Source organism: Rhineura floridana, chromosome 1 (assembly GCF_030035675.1).
Source record: "Rhineura floridana isolate rRhiFlo1 chromosome 1, rRhiFlo1.hap2, whole genome shotgun sequence".
NCBI classification, from domain to species: domain Eukaryota; kingdom Metazoa; phylum Chordata; class Lepidosauria; order Squamata; family Rhineuridae; genus Rhineura; species Rhineura floridana.
The window spans coordinates 1833274-1841975 of record NC_084480.1 but is presented as its reverse complement, the minus strand read 5'-3'; the positions used below and the strand labels follow the sequence as shown (position 1 = coordinate 1841975).

The following is an 8702-nucleotide window of genomic DNA, read 5'->3' as shown; positions in this document are numbered from 1 at the left end:
GAATGAATGAATGCTCCTGGGGCCCATGATCTGTGGCTGCAAAAGGTCCCCCCACAGCCTGCAAGAGGGAGTAGAGTCTTCCCCAACCTGGTGCCCTCCAGACATTTTGGACTACAATTCCCATCAGCCAGCGCAGGCTCCAGGCAGGGGAGGCTGCTATACATGCATGTGAAATGGCAGCCTTAGCTAGTCCTGCACGGCTTTGCGTAGGCCCCTCTCTCCGCCTGCCTTCCCCATCTGGAGGAGAGAGTTGCTGCTGGTGAGGCCGGGAGGAGGAAGCAGCAAGAGGTCTTGATCTTCTGCACCTGTCCTACAGTCTTGGTTAGCCTTTGGCAGCTCAGTGGACCAGTGCCTCACCTGCAGTAACAAGCCCCAGCTGGACAGAGAAGTGGGGCTGGCTTGGTGGGAATCTCCTGGGACTGAAACAACTTAAAGGGCAGAGAGTAGCAACATGGCAGATTGCTGCTGGACTGATTCTCAGCGGCCTGACACCAGAGGGGCATTGTCCCTTTGGCAGGGAGAGTCACATGAAAATGCTTCTTCCTCCCCCCCCTTGAAATTTTGCTTTTGGTCCCCAACCTGGGTGAATGGATGCTGACTGGTGGGGGAGGGTAGAAGGATGTTTTGGGATACTGACTGTGGTGAGAGGCCCCTCTGTTGTTATGCTTCAGTTGTTTGTGAATAGGTGCCTTGCAAATGTTTCTGCTGGGGGACAGGAGGCAGGTTGCCCCATTCTGGTGATCATAGGCAGTGGGGGAGTGAGCAAAAGGGGAGGGAGACACACATAAACACAAACAAAACAAACTCTTCCCTGGCCACAATTTCCTACTTGGCAATGCCAAGTCGGTCCTGAATGAATGAATGAGTCTTTATTGCTTAAAGCCAGAGGCCACCACAATACAAATACAACATGCAAACATTCATTTTGACGTATTCAAAACAGACAGATGCAGCTATAAACACAAAAGAAAACATAAAAGCAGTAAAAGAAACAACCCCAGATGCCGCGGTGGGTCAGGGGACTGATGTGGGGTGTGCTGCAGAGACCGGGGGAGGGGCCCAACTGGGCAGGTCAGCTCTAACCTCAGGTTGCCCACCTGGATACTCTATGCAGCATCCACATGGGCTGGGGGGAGGGGTTGCCGTGGTCCACAGGATGACCCTCCCTCTCACCAGGAAGTCCCTTTGTCTAGGAATGGGGCCTGGGAGGCATCTGGTTTTGGGATATAAAGACAGCAGGGGGGCGGGAGCAATAGATGTACCATCCAGCCTTCTGCCCCACAACCTCCCTAGCCAAGCTGGCTGAGGAGGTCTAACAGTCCCCTTGCAAGGGCAGGAGACCTATATGGATGATCTACTCTTGGAGACCAGGGTAATCCGGTGGCTGTTTCCAGAGCTGGCAATCCTGTCAGTGCTCTAATCTTGCTATGGAATGGCAAGGTGAGGCAGGCTATTGCCACGATTGCTCCTGAACACCTCCTCAAATGCTATGGAGCCTGTTCAGCACCCAGCTATTCCAGGGAACAAAGGGCTATGAAGCAGGTTAGATGACAGCTAGGGTGCAAATGGCGCAAGTCTCAGAGTGAAGCTGACCAAACACGCGTACAAGCCCCTAATGGCACCTACTGCTCTGCAACTTCTTAATCAGGTGAGCCCATGCAAATTCTGGGCTAGCGTCCGGAGTCGGTGATGGGCTGGATGAGGGCCAATAAACTGAAGCTGAACCCTGTTAAGATGCAAGCCCTGTGCGTGAGCAGCTCCCAGCTTTGGGAAACTGGCAGGTTGGCTTTTCTTGATGGGGCTGCCCCTTCCATGAAGGAGCAGGAAAGTAGCCTGGGAGACCTTTTAGATCAGTCTGTGTCACTGGAGGAACAGGTGTCCTCAGCGGCTAAGAGTGCTTGCTTCCAGCTCCTGTAGATCCTGGACAGAAGTTTGGTCCCAGTGGCACAGGCCTCGGCAACCTCTAGACTGGATTGTTGCAATGCACTCTGTGTGGGGCTCCCCAGGAGGCTGGTTCAGATTGCCGCAGCTTGGCTTTTGGCTGGAAAAAACTCAGTATCTGCATATTACAACCATGCTGAGCGCTCTGAGCAGGCTGCCAGTATAATACCGACCAAGCAAAGTTCCCGGTGTGACTGCTAGTGTATAAAGACCGAAGAAGTGCACTTGGCGCCGACATTGCTATCCTTTCGGCGCCAAGTCAAAACCTTCCTATTTTATCAGGCATTTTAGCTTTTCTTAAACATGTCTTAACTGGTTTTAGATTGTGGATTTGCATTTATATTTTTTGTATTGTTCTGTGTGATTCTATTGTATTTATTGTAATGGTTGTATACCGCCCAGAGAGCTATGCTAGTGGGGCGGTATAAAAATTCAATAAATAATAAAATAATAATTAGTGGCCTACTGTAGGTAGGATAGCTGGATCGTCACCTTGTAGCGGTGAGTGGGCTTGCGTGTTCCAATGAACCCTGTGACCGATGCCGTCGGGAGTCATGTGCTCCCAGCAGGGTCACCCATGGCGGTCAGGTCAAGGGAGAGGAACCAGACAAAGAACGAACCATGAAAGTCCTTAACGGCAGAACAGGCGGAGGATAACAATGTGCATGTTACAACGGCTGTGAAGGTGGATGAAGGCTGCAGCAGATAAAAGACTTCCAATCATCATGGTACCCATGCCATTGGATCCCAGCCTTTTTCTGTCAAGATTGTGCGTTGATTGTCATGTGCCGATCTCCCCACATAAAACAAATTCATGCACAGGCGTCTTCCAACCAAATTATCTTGGACGACAGTCTTACTCGGCCACAAGTGATTGCCAACCACTGTAGGACCAGCTTACCCCAAGGAGCACCTTGCCCCTTATACATCAGCCAGATCTAGGGTTGCCAGGTTCATGGCCTGAGACTGATCCTGTATCTTTAGGAGAAGAGGAAGTCAGCCAAGTGCAGGTGTTCTTGCAACCCTGTAATGGGAAAAACCACAAGGTGGAATTCTCCCTTTCACCTGCACAACTTTTAAATATACAGAAGACCTCTTGGTTGCCAGGCCCAGCCTCCAAGAGGTCTTCTGTATCTTTAAAAGTTGTGCAGGGGGAAGGGAAAATTCCTCCTTGAGGTTTTTCCCATTACAGTGTTGTAAGAACACCTGCCATTGGCTGAATTTTCTCTTCTCCTAAAGATACAGGATCAGTCTCAAGCCCTGAGCCTGGCAACCCTACTTCTGCCCCACCAAAATCAACCACACTCGCCCTCCACAAAGCAGCGAAATCAGAGAATTCCACACCCCTTTGAGCAGGAGGGTTTATCAAAACCTTCTTACAAACAGAGCTTGGAAGATTATTTTTAAAAAGTAATAAATTACAGTTACAGTTACATGGCCCCAAAAAATAGTAATTACCATTACAATTGCTCTGAAAGTAACTGATTACTTTACTTTTCCTCCAAAGTAATCACTACAATTACATTTCAGTTACTTTAAAAAAAAACCACCTACAAGGTGCTGGCCTTGACTGCTGCACATCTAAGTAGCCTAAAACAACATTAAAAATAAACAAACATATACAGAGGTAGTAGAATAATTCTTTTTATTCATAAGATAACAATGGTGGTCTCTCCGCTGGTAAGGGTGGTGGGGAGGGAGGCTGAGGCCACTACTCAGATCTTTGCATGTCAAACCAAGTGCAACCCCCCCCCACTCACCCAGCCAGCATAATCTCTCCCACTTAACCACCTCCCAGACCCTGCCCTGCCACCAATTCAGGGACACCCACTCAAGCAAACATTTTCCCCTGAGATGCAAAAAAAAAATACTGCAAATGCAGCTCAGTAGCCAGAGAGGGTGGTGGAGGCCACTTTGTGTGCCAAGTGCAAACACAGTACTCTCTCTCTCTCTCTCACACACACACACACACACACACACCACACACCACACACCACACACACGCTTTGTCATCTTTCACCTCCACAGTTCTTTATCTCCATTCTGCTGCTGTCTCCTTCTCCTCCTTTATTCATGTTCTTGACCTCCGGCTCATTTTTCCCTCCACTTCATTATTCACCACCACCGTCCATTTTTAAAAACAATTGTTTTCTCCACTCCACTCCGTCTCACTCTCCGCCTCGTCCCTCATCGCCTCCTACCCATCCACAGAGCATGAGGAAAGAGCGACGCTGCACAGAAGCCCAGTTTGAGGCACATGATTTTCATCCACAAATCAGAGAAGCAGAAGAGTTTCCCTCCTCCCCCCCCCAAAAGTAATGCCCAAAAGTAATGCTGGAAATGTTACAATTACTCCACAAAAGAAGTAAAATTACTCCTACTTCTAGTACAATCAAAATGTAAAGGAATTACCCACTTGTTACTCAAAAAGTAATGAATTACAAGTAATTTGTTACTTGTAACTAGTTACTTCCAAGCTCTGCTTACAAAGCTGTTATAAGAACCTGGTATGACCCTGACACTCTCTCTCTCTCTCTCTCTCTCTCTCTCTCTCTCTCTCTCTCTCTCTCTCTCTCTCTCTCTCTCTCTCTCTCTCTCTCTCTCTCTCTCTCTCTCTCTCTCTCTCTCTCTCTCTCTCTCTCTCTCTCACACACACACACACACACACACACACACACACACACACACACACACACACACACACACACACACACACACACACACATTTCAAATTGTGCTATTTCTATTTTCTGTATTGAGTATGTTAGTCACCTTCAGTGCTTCATCTTGAATACAAATATTATCATAGATTTTAACACTGTGCTTTATTAATCTCCTTAAACATGTCCCTTTGGGTTTTCTCAGTTGCACAATCAGAGAAGAATTATGTTTCTTTCACACCTGGAGTGCTCACATCATTCCTCGCTGCAACCACCAGAGGGCATGCCGACCCCACAAGAAAGTCAGTCACAGCTTTTGCAGGGCTTCCACACTCCAATCCACAACGCTGAAGTTGGTTCCTTGTTCCCAGTTCCTTATTTGGTTGAAAGTTCAAAACACTAAAAAAAAGGAGAAAAATTGACAGCTACAGCAACTTCAAGCCAAACTTAACATGTCTCTGAACCCCAAAATATATGTTGGGGTACCCTGTATGATATATCACTGTGACGGGGGACTCTCCCCGTCAAGCATAATAATACATTTATGCAATCAAAATCATCAGGCTTCTGATATTATCATAAATACATAATGATGTCATAAAATCATAAAAAATAAGTAACTGGGGGTGCCCACCCCAAATTCTGCTCTGGAACAGGACAAATCATATACCCCAGGAAAGGGGAGGGTGTCCTCTATGAGATGCCACTGCGTGCCGCCTGGCCCAGAGCTTCTGCTGGTCGCAGGGCACAGAGAAGGACATCTATCCAAAACCAAAGCAGACAAAAACATACAGGAAAAAATAAGTAACTGGGGGTACCCACCTCCAAAACCTGCTCTGAGCCAGGACAAATCATATACCCGAGAAAAGGGGAGGGTGTCCGCAATGAGATGGCAGTACGTCCCATCCGACTCAGCTTCTGCTGGGCGCAGGGCACGCATGAGGGCATCTATGCAAAATCAAACTGGACAAAAACACAAAGAAAAAATAAGTAACTGGGGGTACACACCCCAAAACTGCTCTGGACCAGGACAAATCATATATCCCAGGAAAGGGGAGGGTGTCGTCTATGAGATGCCACTGTGTCCTGCCTGGCCCAGACCTTCTGCTGGGCGCAGGGCACGGAGAAGGACACCTATGCAAAACCAAAGCAGACAAAAACATACAGGAAGAAATAAGTAACACCCCAAAAACTGCTCTGGGCCTGGACAAATCATATACGCAGTGGCATCTCAAAATCAAAATCATTTTAAAACCATTTTGTTGATCTATTTTTACAGATTCTTGATTGCATTGTGGATATCTTTGCTTCCTGTCCTTTCCAAATCATCATCATCTTGAATTCATCATCATAATGATGTGTACAATTTTGGAAACTGTTGGAGAGGCCCGGTGATTTGAAAGCCGTGCAAACCCTAAAAGGGAGCCTCAGATCCAGCCCTCTTTTTGCATTTGATCTCTTACTAATGAAGACTGAATTGCATTTAATTCCGGTGGCTCCCAGGATCTGCAATTGAAACCCGGCAGTGATGGCCCAGTGAGAACACTCAGGTGTTTTTCCCTAGCTCTTTGTGGTGAAATTCTTCTCTACCTGCAACGCAAAACCGGCTCATTTCTATATGCAGAGCCCGCCTGCCTTCCCCTGCTGCATTGCAGAAGGCTTTTCCCCTGTTTAGTTTCCTGCGATATTTTGCTAATATTTCTTCCAAACATGACTGTAGGAAACTCCCAGCTATTTCCTTTAAGCCAAACAATCAAATAAGACTTTCCAAGAGGAATAATAGAGTTGTTTTGGCTAGTGTTCACCATATTCTCATAAATTCTCATAAATTCTCATAATAAGAGGTTTAAATAGCAACTGTGTGGGCCGGTAGTTTGTGCTCGCTTTGGCAGCACATATACTAAAATTGGAAGGATACAGAGAAGATTAGCATGGCCTCTGTGCAAGGATGACTCGTGAAGCGGTCCGGATTTTGGCCACACAGGTTTGCGGCAAAACGCCCGTCTCAGCCCGAAGCATTTAAAATCGCCTTGGACTGCCTTCAAGTCAATTCCGAATCGGGTTGCATACAGATTAAACAAACAGGGTGATAAAATACACCCATCTCACACCCTTTCCAATGGGAAACCAACTGGTTTCTCCATATTCTGTCCTTACAGTAGCCTCTTGTGCATATATTACATTTATATTTTTGTTTATATTACATTTTCATTATTTTTTCTTTATCTTCTTTTTTGGCTTTTTGTTTTCTTTATATTTTCTTTACCTTTTTCTTTTCTGTTTTGTTTATTCATCTTTTTTTCATATCTTTTTTATACTTTTTAGCTAGATATTTAGGGTTAGGGTTAGGCGTAGGGCGAGGGGTACAGTTAGGGGGGGTGGGAGGGCTAGCTTAGGTGGGTTAGGTAGGCAGTTTAGTCAGGGGCTTGTCTGTTTTTAACCAGGCACATCTCACCATGCTCAAAATGTAAGTAGGACTTCTTCCGCCTCCGTTTCTGCCCCGGGGTCCCCCCCCCCGGCCCCTTGGAGGTCACTTCTGCAGTCGCTTCCCTGCGCAACACTGGAAGCCCTCCATGTGATGTAGCACGGCAATGAAGCAGCTTCACACAGAGACACAGACACACAAAAGACGCGACACAGGCCATGTCCCTGCGGAGAACAGGTTGGGTCTGTGTGTGCCTTAAAAGAGCATAGAAAGAGCCCTATTGCTGCATCAGAGCAAAGGCCGTCTAGTCTGGCGGCCAAGCAGATATCTGCAGAAAGCCCACAAATGAGAGCCCACTCCTGTTGCTTGTCCTCTAGCGGGTGGCATTCACTGGTAGACTGCCTCTGAACCTGGAGGTTCTACAACCCTATCATGGATCGTAGCCAGAGATATCCTCCTCCTCCTCTTCTCTGTGAAGTAGGGTCATCCCCATGCCAGTAGCCAGCCCTCCAAGGTAGTAGTCCTGGTCACATCTTGTGCCTGTGTCAATTCCACAGCACGGGAAGGAGTCCCCAGCAATGTTTTTGGATGACCCAAGGGGCCGTGCTGGATGATGCCCTCTCCCTCCAAGCCCCTGCTCATCTAGGCTGCCTCTTTCCTGCGCCTTTCCCAGCTGTTAGGATGCCCCCTAATTCAAGGAACTGCATGAAATGGGAGGGACGTGCCTGTAGTTATAGACTGGGCCACCCACATTTCGGTTCCAGCTATTCTGAAACGATCCCGTCTTCTCCAGAGCCCCCCCCCACATCAAAGAACAACATTTCTGGTTCTCTGTCTCACTTTTGCTCCCCCTCATTCCAGGTTCAGGCAATCACGGGGGTTCCTGAGGCGGAGGCATAATAAAGTGCCCCCCCTCAAAGAAGACAGGCCCGCTGAGGTTGCAGGTGAGCAGGTGCCCTGTTTTCGGGGGGGAGGGAACAGGGCTTTTTTTTGTAACAGCCACCTCTTTTTTACCTCCCCCCCAAAAAGCACTGGGAGGGAGTGGATTAGGATGGCCCCCTGCGGATAGGATGGGGGCATCTAGTGCGCCTGTACCCCACACGCATAAGAATATCCAAAGGGCCAGACTTCTCAATTAGACCTAAGAGCCACCTAGGCCAGCATCTTGAAAGTCACAGCAGTCAGCCAGGTATATTGAGGACTTGTGGGTGAAGGACCCCAGAACAGGACAGGAGTCCTGAGCCCTCTCCTGTCTGACTGAACACCCCACCCAAATTGGTATTGTTCAGAGGCTCACGGAGGTCAATACAAAGCCACCATCAGTAGCCTTATGCTCCGCAAATCCATGTGGCCCAATGAAGGATCCTACGCGGGAAAGCATTTCTGGAATGGGGTGAAAGACAGTTTTCAGCCAGAGGGCTGCATTTCCTTGCGGGCAACAATCCGGGGGCCGCATGCCCGTGGTGGTTGAGGCCAGAGGCCAACGCAGGCAGAGCAATTCATGTGACTCTTAACCTTGGTACACTGGGTTACCTTCCAGGCACGCAAAAGTCACAAATTTCTACACCCACATAAATCCACCCAGGGATGCAAGTGGCTTTATCCGAGGTCAAGGACACGCTCCAGCCACACAAAAGCACTCGAGGAAATTGTGGAGCAGGGGCAGTGATGGGTGT

General features: G+C 48.1%; 1 pseudogene; it reads left to right on the top strand.

Annotated features, from left to right (window-relative positions):
- Window positions 1-6477: 6477 nt before the first annotated feature.
- Window positions 6478-6576, top strand: LOC133375969 (U6 spliceosomal RNA; annotated as a pseudogene).
- Window positions 6577-8702: the final 2126 nt, after the last annotated feature.